At 45.3% G+C, this 14,032-nt stretch overlaps 5 non-coding genes across 5 annotated transcripts; all 5 read left to right on the forward strand.

Moving 5' to 3' along the window:
- Positions 1-858: 858 nt before the first annotated feature.
- Positions 859-931, forward strand: TRNAH-AUG (transfer RNA histidin (anticodon AUG)). The gene has a single exon. It is a non-coding gene; the product is annotated as a tRNA-His (tRNA).
- A 3,103-nt stretch (positions 932-4,034) lies between these two features.
- On the forward strand, positions 4,035-4,107 carry TRNAH-AUG (transfer RNA histidin (anticodon AUG)). Its single transcript has one exon. It is a non-coding gene; the product is annotated as a tRNA-His (tRNA).
- Positions 4,108-5,009: 902 nt separating this feature from the next.
- Positions 5,010-5,082, forward strand: TRNAI-GAU (transfer RNA isoleucine (anticodon GAU)). The gene has a single exon. It is a non-coding gene; the product is annotated as a tRNA-Ile (tRNA).
- Positions 5,083-8,236: 3,154 nt separating this feature from the next.
- On the forward strand, positions 8,237-8,309 carry TRNAH-AUG (transfer RNA histidin (anticodon AUG)). The gene has a single exon. It is a non-coding gene; the product is annotated as a tRNA-His (tRNA).
- A 902-nt stretch (positions 8,310-9,211) lies between these two features.
- Positions 9,212-9,284, forward strand: TRNAI-GAU (transfer RNA isoleucine (anticodon GAU)). Its single transcript has one exon. It is a non-coding gene; the product is annotated as a tRNA-Ile (tRNA).
- Positions 9,285-14,032: the final 4,748 nt, after the last annotated feature.

Here is a 14,032-nt window from a genome sequence, read left to right on the forward strand (position 1 = left end):
CGCGTTCAGCTGTTATTCAAAAGCTGGTGGTTTAAGCCCTCCCGGGAGCGGTGTTGTGAGGTCTCAGATGTGACGTAAAAAGTCAGAGTTTTTCCAAAATACGAGACAACCATATAATTTCTGAACTTCCGTGGCTCAATGGTTAGCGCGTTCGGCTGTTAACCAGTAAGTTGGTGGTTCGAGCCCACCCGAAATCGGTGTTGTGAGTTCTCAGATGTGGCGTAAAAAGTCAAGGTTTTTCCACAATACCTGACGACCATTCAATTTTTGGGCTTCCGTGGCGCAATGGTTAGCGCGTTCAGCTGTTATTCAAAAGAGTGGTGGTTTGAGCCCTCCCGGGAGCGGTGCTGTGAGGTCTCAGATGTAACGTAAAATGTCAGAGTTTTTCCACAATAACTGACGAACATTTAATTTTTGGGCTTCCGTGGAGCAATGGTTAGTGCGTTCAGCAGTTAACCGAAAGGTTGGTGGTTCGAGCCCACCCGGGAGAGGTGTTGTGGGGTCTCAGATGTAGCGTAAAAAGTCAAAACCTTTCCACAATACGGGACAACCATTTAATTCCTGAGCTTCCGTGGCTCAATGGTTAGCGCGTTCGGCTGTTAACCAATAGGTTGGTGGTTCGAGCCCACCCGGGAGCGGTGTTTTGGGGTCTCAGATGTAGCATAAAAATTCAAAACTTTTCCACAATACGTGATAACCACTTAATTTCTGAGCTTCCGTGGCTTAATTGTTAGCGCGTTCGGCTGTTAACCAATAGGTTGGTGGTTCGAGCCCACCCGGGACCGGTGTTGTGGGATCTCAAATGTAACGTAAAAACCAAAGTTTTTCCACAATACCTGACGACCATTGAATTTTTGGGTTTCCGTGGCGCATTGGTTAGCGCGTTCGGCTATGAACCGAAAGGTTGGTGGTTCGTGCCCATCCGGGAGCGGTGTTGTGAGGTCTCAGATGTGACGTAAAAAGTCGCGGTTTTTCCACAATACCTGACGACCATTTAATATTTGGGCTTCCGTGGCGCAATGGTTAGCGCGTTCGGCTGTTAACAGAAAGGTTGGTGGTTCGAGCCCACCCGAAAGCGGTGTTGTGAGGTCTCAGATGTAACGTAAAATGTCATAGTTTTTCCACAATAAATGACGAACATTTAATTTCTGAACTTCCGTGGCTCAATGGTTAGCGCGTTCGGCTGTTAACCAATAGGTTGGTGGTTCGAGCCCATCTGGGAGCGGTGTTGTGAGGTCTCAGATGTAACGTAAAAAGTCAAACGTTTTCCACAATAACTGACGAACCGAAAGTTTGGTGGTTCGAGCCCATCCGGGAGCGTTTTGTGGTGTCTCAGATGTAACGTGAAAAGTCAGAGTTTTTCCACAATACCTGACGAACATTTAATTTTTGGGCTTCCGTGGCGCAATGGTTAGCGCGCTCAACTGTTATTCAAAAGGTTGGTGGTTCGAGCGTACCCGGGAGCGGTGTTGTGATGTCTCAGATGTGACGTAAAAAGTCGCGGTTTTTCCACAATACCTGACGACCATTTAATATTTGGGCTTCCGTGGCGCAATGGTTAGCGCGTTCGGCTGTTAACAGAAAGGTTGGTGGTTCGAGCCCACCCGAAAGCGGTGTTGTGAGGTCTCAGATGTAACGTAAAATGTCATAGTTTTTCCACAATAACTGACGAACATTTAATTTCTGAACTTCCGTGGCTCAATGGTTAGCGCGTTCGGCTGTTAACCAATAGGTTGGTGGTTCGAGCCCATCCGGGAGCGGTGTTGTGAGGTCTCAGATGTGACGTAAAAGTCAAGAGTTTTCCACAATACCTGACGACCGTTTAATATTTGGGCTTCCGTGGTGCAATGGTTAGCGCGTTCAGCTGTTATTCAAAAGCTGGTGGTTTAAGCCCTCCCGGGAGCGGTGTTGTGAGGTCTCAGATGTGACGTAAAAAGTCAGAGTTTTTCCAAAATACGAGACAACCATATAATTTCTGAACTTCCGTGGCTCAATGGTTAGCGCGTTCGGCTGTTAACCAGTAAGTTGGTGGTTCGAGCCCACCCGAAATCGGTGTTGTGAGGTCTCAGATGTGGCGTAAAAAGTCAAGGTTTTTCCACAATACCTGACGACGATTCAATTTTTGGGCTTCCGTGGCGCAATGGTTAGCGCTTTCAGCTGTTATTCAAAAGAGTGGTGGTTTGAGCCCTCCCGGGAGCGGTGCTGTGAGGTCTCAGATGTAACGTAAAATGTCAGAGTTTTTCCACAATAACTGACGAACATTTAATTTTTGGGCTTCCGTGGCGCAATGGTTAGTGCGTTCAGCAGTTAACCGAAAGGTTGGTGGTTCGAGCCCAACCGGGAGAGGTGTTGTGGGGTCTCAGATGTAGCGTAAAAAGTCAAAACTTTTCCACAATACGGGACAACCATTTAATTCCTGAGCTTCCATGGCTCAATGGTTAGCGCGTTCGGCTGTTAACCAATAGGTTGGTGGTTCGAGCCCACCCGGGAGCGGTGTTGTGGGGTCTCAGATGTAGCATAAAAATTCAAAACTTTTCCACAATACGTGATAACCATTTAATTTCTGAGCTTCCGTGGCTTAATTGTTAGCGCGTTCGGCTGTTAACCAATAGGTTGGTGGTTCGAGCCCACCCGGGACCGGTGTTGTGGGATCTCAAATGTAACGTAAAAACCAAAGTTTTTCCACAATACCTGACGACCATTTAATTTTTGGGCGTCCGTGGCGCAATGGTTAGCGCGTTCGGCTGTTAACCGAAAGGTTGGTGGTTCGAGTTCATCCGGGAGCGGTGTTGTGAGGTCTCAGATGTAGCGTGAAAAGTCAAACTTTTTCCGTAATACATGATAACCATTTATTTTCTGAGCTTCCGTGGCTCAATGGTTAGCGCGTTCGGCTGTTAAGCAATAGGTTGGTGGTTCGAGCCCATCCGGGAGAAGTGTTGTGACGTCTCAGATGTAACGTAAAATGTCAGAGATTTTCCACAATACCTGACGAACATTTAATTTTTGGGCTTCCTTGGCTCAATGGTTAGAGCGTTCGGCTGTTAACCAATAGGTTGGTGGTTCGAGCCCTCCCGGGAGCGGTGTTGTGACGTCTCAGATGTAACGTAAAATGTCAGAGTTTTTCCACAATACTTGACGAGCATTTAATTTTTGGGCTTCAGTGGCGCAATGGTTAGCGCGTTCAGCTGTTAATCGAAAGGATGGTGGTTCGAGCCCATCCGGGAGCGGTGTTGTGAGGTCTCAGATGTGAAGTAAAAAGTCAAAGTTTTACCTCAATACCTGACGAAAATTTAATTTTTGGGCTTCAGTGGCGCAATGGTTAGCGCGTTCGGCTGTTAACCAATAGGTTGGTGGTTCGAGCTCATCCGGGAGAGGTGTTGTGACGTCTCAGATGTAACGTAAAATGTCAGAGTTTTTCCACAATACCTGACGACCATTTAATTTTTGGGCGTCCGTGGCGAATGGTTAGCGCGTTCGGCTGTTAATCGAAAGGTTGGTGGTTCGAGCCCATCCGGGAGCGGTGTTGTGAGGTCTCAGATGTAGCGTGAAAAGTCAAACTTTTTCCATAATACGTGATAACCATTTATTTTCTGAGCTTCCGTGGCTCAATTGTTAGCGCGTTCGGCTTTTAACCAATAGGTTGGTGGTTCGAGCCCACCCGGGAGCGGTGTTTTGGGATCTCAAATGTAACGTAAATAGCCTAAGTTTTACCTCAATACCTGACGAACATTTCATTTTTGGGCGTCCGTGGCGCAATGGTTAGCGCGTTCGGCTGTTAACCGAGAGGTTGGTGGTTCGAGCCCATCCGGGAGCGGTGTTGTGACGTCTCAGATGTTACGTAAAATGTCAGAGTTTTTCCACAATACCTGACGAACATTTCATTTTTGGGCTTCCGTGGCGCAATAATTAGCGCGTCCAGCTGTTAATCGAAAGGTTGGTGGTTCGAGCCCACCCGGGAGCGGTGTTGTGGGATCTGTAATGTAACGTAAAAACCAAAGTTTTTCCACAATACCTGACGACGATTGAATTTTTGGGTTTCCGTGGCGCATTGGTTAGCGCGTTCGGCTATGAACCGAAAGGTTGGTGGTTCGTGCCCATCCGGGAGCGGTGTTGTGAGGTCTCAGATGTGACGTAAAAAGTCAGAGTTTTTCCACAATACCTGACGAACATTTAATTTTTGGGCTTCCGTGGCGCAATGGTTAGCGTGCTCAACTGTTATTCAAAAGGTTGGTGGTTCGAGCGTACCCGGGAGCGGTGTTGTGATGTCTCAGATGTGACGTAAAAAGTCGAGGGTTTTCCACAATACCTGACGACCATTTAATATTTGGGCTTCCGTGGCGCAATGGTTAGCGCGTTCGGCTGTTAACCGAAAGGTTGGTGGTTCGAGCGTACCCGGGAGCGGTGTTGTGATGTCTCAGATTTGACGTAAAAAGTCGAGGTTTTTCCACAATACCTGACGACCATTTAATATTTGGGCTTCCGTGGCGCAATGGTTAACGCGTTCAGCAGTTAACCGAAAGGTTGGTGTTTCGAGCCCAACCAGGAGAGGTGTTGTGGGGTCTCAGATGTAGCGTAAAAAGTCAAAACTTTTTCACAATACGGGACAAACATTTAATTTCTGAACTTCCGTGGCTCAATGGTTAGCGCGTTCGGCTGTTAACCAATAGGTTGGTGGTTCGAGCCCATCTGGGAGCGGTGTTGTGAGGTCTCAGATGTAACGTAAAAAGTCAAACGTTTTCCACAATAACTGACGAACCGAAAGTTTGGTGGTTCGAGCCCATCCGGGAGCGTTTTGTGGTGTCTCAGATGTAACGTGAAAAGTCAGAGTTTTTCCACAATACCTGACGAATATTTAATTTTTGGGCTTCCGTGGCGCAATGGTTAGTGCGCTCAGCTGTTATTCAAAAGGTTGGTGGTTCGAGCCCCTCCGGGAGCGTTTTGTGGGGTCTCAGATATAATGTAAAAAGTCAGAGTTTCTCCACAATACCTGACAACCAATTAATTACTGAGCTTCCGTGGCTCAATGGTTAGCGCGTTCGGCTGATAACCAATAGGTTGGTGGTTCGAGCCCATCCGGGAGCGGTGTTGTGAGGTCTCAGATGTAACGTAAAATGTCATAGTTTTTCCACAGCACCTGACGACCATTTAAATTTTGGGCTTCCGTGGCGCAATGGTTAGCGCGTTCAGCTGTTATTCAAAAGACTGGTGGTTTGAGCCATCCCGGGAGCGGTGTTGTGAGGTCGCAAATGTGACGTAAAAAGTCAAAGTTTTACCTCAATACCTGACGAAAATTTAATTTTTGGGCTTCAGTGGCGCAATGGTCAGCGCGTTCAGCTGTTAACCAATAGGTTGGTGGTTCGAGCCCACCCGGGAGCGGTGTTTTGGGATCTCAAATGTAACGTAAATAGCCAAAGTTTTTCCACAATACCTGACGACCATTTATTTTTTGGGCGTCCGTGGCGCAATGGTTAGCGCGTCCGGCTGTTAACCGAAAGGTTGGTGGTTCGAGCCCATCCGGAAGCGGTGCTGTGAGGTCTCAGATGTGAAGTAAAAAGTCAAAGTTTTACCTCAATACCTGACGACCATTTAATATTTGGGCTTCCGTTGCGCTATGGTTAGCGCGTTCGGCTGTTAACCGAAAGGTTGGTGGTTCGAGCGTACCCGGGAGCGGTGTTGTGATGTCTCAGATGTGACGTAAAAAGTCAAGGATTTTCCACAATAACTGACGACCTTTTAATATTTGGGCTTCCGTTGCGCAATGGTTAGCGCGTTCGGCTGTTAACCGAAAGGTTGGTGGTTCGAGCCCACCCGGGAGCGTTGTTGTTGGATCTCTAATGTAACGTAAAAAGCCAAAGTTCTTCCACAATACCTGACGACCATTTAATTTTTGGGCGTCCGTGGCGCAATGGTTAGCGCGTTCGGCTGTTAACCGAAAGGTCGGTGGTTCGAGCCCATCCGGGAGCCGTGTTGTGACGTCTCAAATGTTACGTAAAATGTCAGAGTTTTTCCACAATACCTGACGAACATTTAATTTTTGGGCTTCCGTGGCTCAATGGTTAGAGCGTTCGGCTGTTAACCAATAGGTTGGTGGTTCGAGCCCACCCGGGAGCGGTGTTGTGGGATCTCAAATGTAACGTAGAAAGCCAAAGTTTTTCCACAATACCTGACTACCATTTAATTTTTGGGCTTCCTTGGCGCAATGGTTAGCGCGTTCGGCTGTTGACCGAAAGGTTGGTGGTTCGAGCCCACCTGGGAGAGGTGCTGTAGGGTCTCAGATGTAACGTAAAAAGTCATAACTTACCCACAATACCTAACAACCATTTAATTTCTGAGCTTCTGTGGCTCACTGGTTAGCGCGTTCGGCTGTTAACCAATAGGTTGGTGGTTCGAGCCCATCCGGGAGAAGTGTTGTGACGTCTCAGATGTAACGTAAAATGTCAGAGTTTTTCCACAATACCTGTCGACCATTTAATTTTCGGGCGTCCGTGGCGCAATGGTTAGCGCGTTTGGCTGTTAACTGAAAGGTTGGAGGTTCGAGCCCATCCGGGAGCGGTGTTGTGAGGTCTCAGATGTGAAAAGTCAAAGTTTCACCTCAATACCTGACGACCATTTAATATTTGGGCTTCCGTTGCGCTATGGTTAGCGCGTTCGGCTGTTAACCGAAAGGTTGGTGGTTCGAGCCCACCCGGGAGCGGTGTTTTGGGATCTCTAATGTAACGTAAAAACCCAAAGTTTTCCCACAATACCTGACGACCATTTAATTTTTGGGCGTCCGTGGCGCAATGGTTAGCGCGTTCGGCTGTTAACCGAAAGGTTGGTGGTTCGAGTTCATCCGGGAGCGGTGTTGTGAGGTCTCAGATGTAGCGTGAAAAGTCAAACTTTTTCCGTAATACATGATAACCATTTATTTTCTGAGCTTCCGTGGCTCAATGGTTAGCGCGTTCGGCTGTTAACTAATAGGTTGGTGGTTCGAACCCATCCGGGAGAAGTGTTGTGACGTCTCAGATGTAACGTAAAATGTCAGAGTTTTTCCACAATACCTGACGAACATTTAATTTTTGGGCTTCCGTGGCTCAATGGTTAGCGCGTTCGGCTGTTAAGCAATAGGTTGGTGGTTCGAGCCCATCCGGGAGAAGTGTTGTGACGTCTCAGATGTAACGTAAAATGTCAGAGATTTTCCACAATACCTGACGAACATTTAATTTTTGGGCTTCCTTGGCTCAATGGTTAGAGCGTTCGGCTGTTAACCAATAGGTTGGTGGTTCGAGCCCTCCCGGGAGCGGTGTTGTGACGTCTCTGATGTAACGTAAAATGTCAGAGTTTTTCCACAATACTTGACGAGCATTTAATTTTTGGGCTTCAGTGGCGCAATGGTTAGCGCGTTCAGCTGTTAATCGAAAGGATGGTGGTTCGAGCCCATCCGGGAGCGGTGTTGTGAGGTCTCAGATGTGAAGTAAAAAGTCAAAGTTTTACCTCAATACCTGACGAAAATTTAATTTTTGGGCTTCAGTGGCGCAATGGTTAGCGCGTTCGGCTGTTAACCAATAGGTTGGTGGTTCGAGCTCATCCGGGAGAGGTGTTGTGACGTCTCAGATGTAACGTAAAATGTCAGAGTTTTTCCACAATACCTGACGACCATTTAATTTTTGGGCGTCCGTGGCGAATAGTTAGCGCGTTCGGCTGTTAATCGAAAGGTTGGTGGTTCGAGCCCATCCGGGAGCGGTGTTGTGAGGTCTCAGATGTAGCGTGAAAAGTCAAACTTTTTCCATAATACGTGATAACCATTTATTTTCTGAGCTTCCGTGGCTCAATTGTTAGCGCGTTCGGCTTTTAACCAATAGGTTGGTGGTTCGAGCCCACCCGGGAGCGGTGTTTTGGGATCTCAAATGTAACGTAAATAGCCTAAGTTTTACCTCAATACCTGACGAACATTTCATTTTTGGGCGTCCGTGGCGCAATGGTTAGCGCGTTCGGCTGTTAACCGAGAGGTTGGTGGTTCGAGCCCATCCGGGAGCGGTGTTGTGACGTCTCAGATGTTACGTAAAATGTCAGAGTTTTTCCACAATACCTGACGAACATTTCATTTTTGGGCTTCCGTGGCGCAATAATTAGCGCGTCCAGCTGTTAATCGAAAGGTTGGTGGTTCGAGCCCACCCGGGAGCGGTGTTGTGGGATCTGTAATGTAACGTAAAAACCAAAGTTTTTCCACAATACCTGACGACGATTGAATTTTTGGGTTTCCGTGGCGCATTGGTTAGCGCGTTCGGCTATGAACCGAAAGGTTGGTGGTTCGTGCCCATCCGGGAGCGGTGTTGTGAGGTCTCAGATGTGACGTAAAAAGTCAGAGTTTTTCCACAATACCTGACGAACATTTAATTTTTGGGCTTCCGTGGCGCAATGGTTAGCGTGCTCAACTGTTATTCAAAAGGTTGGTGGTTCGAGCGTACCCGGGAGCGGTGTTGTGATGTCTCAGATGTGACGTAAAAAGTCGAGGGTTTTCCACAATACCTGACGACCATTTAATATTTGGGCTTCCGTGGCGCAATGGTTAGCGCGTTCGGCTGTTAACCGAAAGGTTGGTGGTTCGAGCGTACCCGGGAGCGGTGTTGTGATATCTCAGATTTGACGTAAAAAGTCGAGGTTTTTCCACAATACCTGACGACCATTTAATATTTGGGCTTCCGTGGCGCAATGGTTAGCGCGTTCAGCAGTTAACCGAAAGGTTGGTGTTTCGAGCCCAACCAGGAGAGGTGTTGTGGGGTCTCAGATGTAGCGTAAAAAGTCAAAACTTTTTCACAATACGGGACAAACATTTAATTTCTGAACTTCCGTGGCTCAATGGTTAGCGCGTTCGGCTGTTAACCAATAGGTTGGTGGTTCGAGCCCATCTGGGAGCGGTGTTGTGAGGTCTCAGATGTAACGTAAAAAGTCAAACGTTTTCCACAATAACTGACGAACCGAAAGTTTGGTGGTTCGAGCCCATCCGGGAGCGTTTTGTGGTGTCTCAGATGTAACGTGAAAAGTCAGAGTTTTTCCACAATACCTGACGAATATTTAATTTTTGGGCTTCCGTGGCGCAATGGTTAGTGCGCTCAGCTGTTATTCAAAAGGTTGGTGGTTCGAGCCCCTCCGGGAGCGTTTTGTGGGGTCTCAGATATAATGTAAAAAGTCAGAGTTTCTCCACAATACCTGACAACCAATTAATTACTGAGCTTCCGTGGCTCAATGGTTAGCGCGTTCGGCTGATAACCAATAGGTTGGTGGTTCGAGCCCATCCGGGAGCGGTGTTGTGAGGTCTCAGATGTAACGTAAAATGTCATAGTTTTTCCACAGCACCTGACGACCATTTAAATTTTGGGCTTCCGTGGCGCAATGGTTAGCGCGTTCAGCTGTTATTCAAAAGACTGGTGGTTTGAGCCATCCCGGGAGCGGTGTTGTGAGGTCGCAAATGTGACGTAAAAAGTCAAGGATTTTCCACAATAACTGACGACCTTTTAATATTTGGGCGTCCGTGGCGCAATGGTTAGCGCGTTCGACTGTTAACCGAAAGGTTGGTGGTTCGAGCCCATCCGGGAGCCGTGTTGTGACGTCTCAAATGTTACGTAAAATGTCAGAGTTTTTCCACAATACCTGACGAACATTTAATTTTTGGGCTTCCGTGGCTCAATGGTTAGAGCGTTCGGCTGTTAACCAATAGGTTGGTGGTTCGAGTCCTCCCGGGAGCGCTGTTGTGACGTCTCAGATGTAACGTAAAATGTCAGGGTTTTTCCACAATACCTGACGAGCATTTAATTTTTGGGCTTCCGTGGCGCAATGGTTAGCGCGTTCAGCTGTTAATCGAAAGGTTGGTGGTTCGAGCCCATCCGGGAGCGGTGTTGTGTGGTCTCAGATGTGAAGTAAAAAGTCAAAGTTTTACCTCAATACCTGACGAAAATTTAATTTTTGGGCTTCAGTGGCGCAATGGTCAGCGCGTTCAGCTGTTAACCAATAGGTTGGTGGTTCGAGCCCACCCGGGAGCGGTGTTTTGGGATCTCAAATGTAACGTAAATAGCCAAAGTTTTTCCACAATACCTGACGATCATTTAATTTTTGGGCGTCCGTGGCGCAATGGTTAGCGCGTCCGGCTGTTAACCGAAAGGTTGGTGGTTCGAGCCCATCCGGAAGCGGTGCTGTGAGGTCTCAGATGTGAAGTAAAAAGTCAAAGTTTTACCTCAATACCTTACGACCATTTAATATTTGGGCTTCCGTTGCGCTATGGTTAGCGCGTTCGGCTGTTAACCGAAAGGTTGGTGGTTCGAGCGTACCCGGGAGCGGTGTTGTGATGTCTCAGATGTGACGTAAAAAGTCAAGGACTTTCCACAATAACTGACGACCTTTTAATATTTGGGCTTCCGTTGCGCAATGGTTAGCGCGTTCGGCTGTTAACCGAAAGGTTGGTGGTTCGAGCCCACCCAGGAGCGTTGTTGTTGGATCTCTAATGTAACGTAAAAAGCCAAAGTTCTTCCACAATACCTGACGACCATTTAATTTTTGGGCGTCCGTGGCGCAATGGTTAGCGCGTTCGGCTGTTAACCGAAAGGTTGGTGGTTCGAGCCCATCCGGGAGCCGTGTTGTGACGTCTCAAATGTTACGTAAAATGTCAGAGTTTTTCCACAATACCTGACGAACATTTAATTTTTGGGCTTCCGTGGCTCAATGGTTAGAGCGTTCGGCTGTTAACCAATAGGTTGGTGGTTCGAGTCCTCCCGGGAGCGCTGTTGTGACGTCTCAGATGTAACGTAAAATGTCAGGGTTTTTCCACAATACCTGAAGAGCATTTAATTTTTGGGCTTCCGTGGCGCAATGGTTAGCGCGTTCAGCTGTTAATCGAAAGGTTGGTGGTTCGAGCCCATCCGGGAGCGGTGTTGTGTGGTCTCAGATGTGAAGTAAAAAGTCAAAGTTTTACCTCAATACCTGACGAAAATTTAATTTTTGGGCTTCAGTGGCGCAATGGTCAGCGCGTTCAGCTGTTAACCAATAGGTTGGTGGTTCGAGCCCACCCGGGAGCGGTGTTTTGGGATCTCAAATGTAACGTAAATAGCCAAAGTTTTTCCACAATACCTGACGACCATTTATTTTTTGGGCGTCCGTGGCGCAATGGTTAGCGCGTCCGGCTGTTAACCGAAAGGTTGGTGGTTCGAGCCCATCCGGAAGCGGTGCTGTGAGGTCTCAGATGTGAAGTAAAAAGTCAAAGTTTTACCTCAATACCTGACGACCATTTAATATTTGGGCTTCCGTTGCGCTATGGTTAGCGCGTTCGGCTGTTAACCGAAAGGTTGGTGGTTCGAGCGTACCCGGGAGCGGTGTTGTGATGTCTCAGATGTGACGTAAAAAGTCAAGGATTTTCCACAATAACTGACGACCTTTTAATATTTGGGCTTCCGTTGCGCAATGGTTAGCGCGTTCGGCTGTTAACCGAAAGGTTGGTGGTTCGAGCCCACCCGGGAGCGTTGTTGTTGGATCTCTAATGTAACGTAAAAAGCCAAAGTTCTTCCACAATACCTGACGACCATTTAATTTTTGGGCGTCCGTGGCGCAATGGTTAGCGCGTTCGGCTGTTAACCGAAAGGTTGGTGGTTCGAGCCCATCCGGGAGCCGTGTTGTGACGTCTCAAATGTTACGTAAAATGTCAGAGTTTTTCCACAATACCTGACGAACATTTAATTTTTGGGCTTCCGTGGCTCAATGGTTTGAGCGTTCGGCTGTTAACCAATAGGTTGGTGGTTCGAGCCCACCCGGGAGCGGTGTTGTGGGATCTCAAATGTAACGTAGAAAGCCAAAGTTTTTCCACAATACCTGACTACCATTTAATTTTTGGGCTTCCTTGGCGCAATGGTTAGCGCGTTCGGCTGTTGACCGAAAGGTTGGTGGTTCGAGCCCACCTGGGAGAGGTGCTGTAGGGTCTCAGATGTAACGTAAAAAGTCATAACTTACCCACAATACCTAACAACCATTTAATTTCTGAGCTTCTGTGGCTCACTGGTTAGCGCGTTCGGCTGTTAACCAATAGGTTGGTGGTTCGAGCCCATCCGGGAGAAGTGTTGTGACGTCTCAGATGTAACGTAAAATGTCAGAGTTTTTCCACAATACCTGACGAGCATTTAATTTTTGGGCGTCCGTGGCGCAATGGTTAGCTCGTTCGGCTGTTAACCGAAAGGTTGGTGGTTCGAGCCCTTCCGGGAGCGGTGCTGTGAGGTCTCAGATGTGAAGTAAAAAGTCAAAGTTTTACCTCAATACCTGACGACCATTTAATTTTTGGGCGTCCGTGGCGCAATGGTTAGCGCGTTCGGCTGTTAACCGAAAGGTTGGTGGTTCGAGCCCATCCGGGAGCGGTGTTTTTGGATCTCAAATGTAACGTAAATAGCCAAAGTTTTTCCACAATACATTTTTAATAACATTTTCAAAATCGACGTTTCACGGCCAAAGAAGCATATTTTGAGTATTTCTTCACAATTTTCAAATATAACCACTGAAACCATTATTTTTATACTTTTTGCTTTAATTCAAGCAAATGTAACGATATTCATTCAACAAACTGTTAAAATTCAATTTTAAATAAGAAATCGTTGTCACGGATTTTGTATCTTGAAGAAGAAAAACATGCGATTTTTTCGGTACTTTTTTGAATTCATTTTTTTCTGGAGAACTTTTTGACCGAATTCAGCTTAATTCCCTATAAAACACTCATTGAAAGTGATTTCATCTCGATTGAACAATAATTAAAAATTTACCTCGATTTTTAATAACATTTTCAAAATCGACGTTTCACGGCCAAAGAAGCTTACTTTGAGTATTTCTTCACTATTTTCAAATATGTTCACTGAAACCATTATTTTTATACTTTTTGCTTTAATTCAAGCAAATGTAACGATATTCAATCAACAAACTGTTAAAATTCAATTTTAAATAAGAAATCGTTGTCACGGATTTTGTATCTTGAAGAAGAAAAACATGCGATTTTTTCGGTACTTTTTTGAATTCATTTTTTTCTGGAGAACTTTTTGACCGAATTCAGCTTAATTCCCTATAAAACACTCATTGAAAGTGATTTCATCTCGATTGAACAATAATTAAAAATTTACCTCGATTTTTAATAACATTTTCAAAATCGACGTTTCACGGCCAAAGAAGCTTACTTTGAGTATTTCTTCACTATTTTCAAATATGTTCACTGAAACCATTATTTTTATACTTTTTGCTTTAATTCAAGCAAATGTAACGATATTCAATCAAAAAACTGTTAAAATTAAATTTTTCAATAAGAAATCGTTGTCACGGATTTTGTATCTTGAAGAAGAAAAACATGCGATTTTTTCGGTACTTTTTTGAATGCATTTTTTTCTGGAGAAATTTTTGACCGAATTCAGCTTAATTCCCTATAAAACACTCAATAAAAGTGATTTCATCTCGATTGAACAATAAATAAAAATGTACCTCGATTTTTAATAACATTTTCAAAATCGACGTAACTCGGCCTAAGAAAAACATTTTGAGTATTTGTTCCCTATTTTCAAATATAACCACTGAAACCATTATTTTTGTAATTTTTGCGTTAATTCAAGCAAATGTAACGATATTCATTCAACAAACTGTTAAAATTCAATTTTAAATAAGAAATCGTTGTCACGGATTTTGTATCTTGAAGAAAAAAAACATGCGATTTTTTCGGTACACTTTTAAATGCATTATTTTCTGGAGAAATGTTTGACCGAATTCAGCTTAATTCCCTATAAAACACTCATTAAAATAGATTTCATCTCGATTGAACAATAATTAAAAATGTACCTCGATTTTTAATAACATTTTAAAAATCGACGTTTCACCGCCAACGAAGCATATTTTGAGTATTTCTTCACTATTTACAAATATATTCACTGAAACCATTATTTTTATACTTTTTGCTTTAATTCAAGCAAATGTAACGATATTCATTCAAAAAACTGTTAAAATTCAATTTTTCAATAAGAAATCGTTGTCACGGATTTTGTATCAT

Source organism: Phalangium opilio, unplaced genomic scaffold (genome assembly GCF_054372755.1).
Source record: "Phalangium opilio isolate 3A_F unplaced genomic scaffold, DU_Popi_V2 ptg000037l_1, whole genome shotgun sequence".
Classification (NCBI taxonomy): Eukaryota; Metazoa; Arthropoda; class Arachnida; order Opiliones; family Phalangiidae; genus Phalangium; species Phalangium opilio.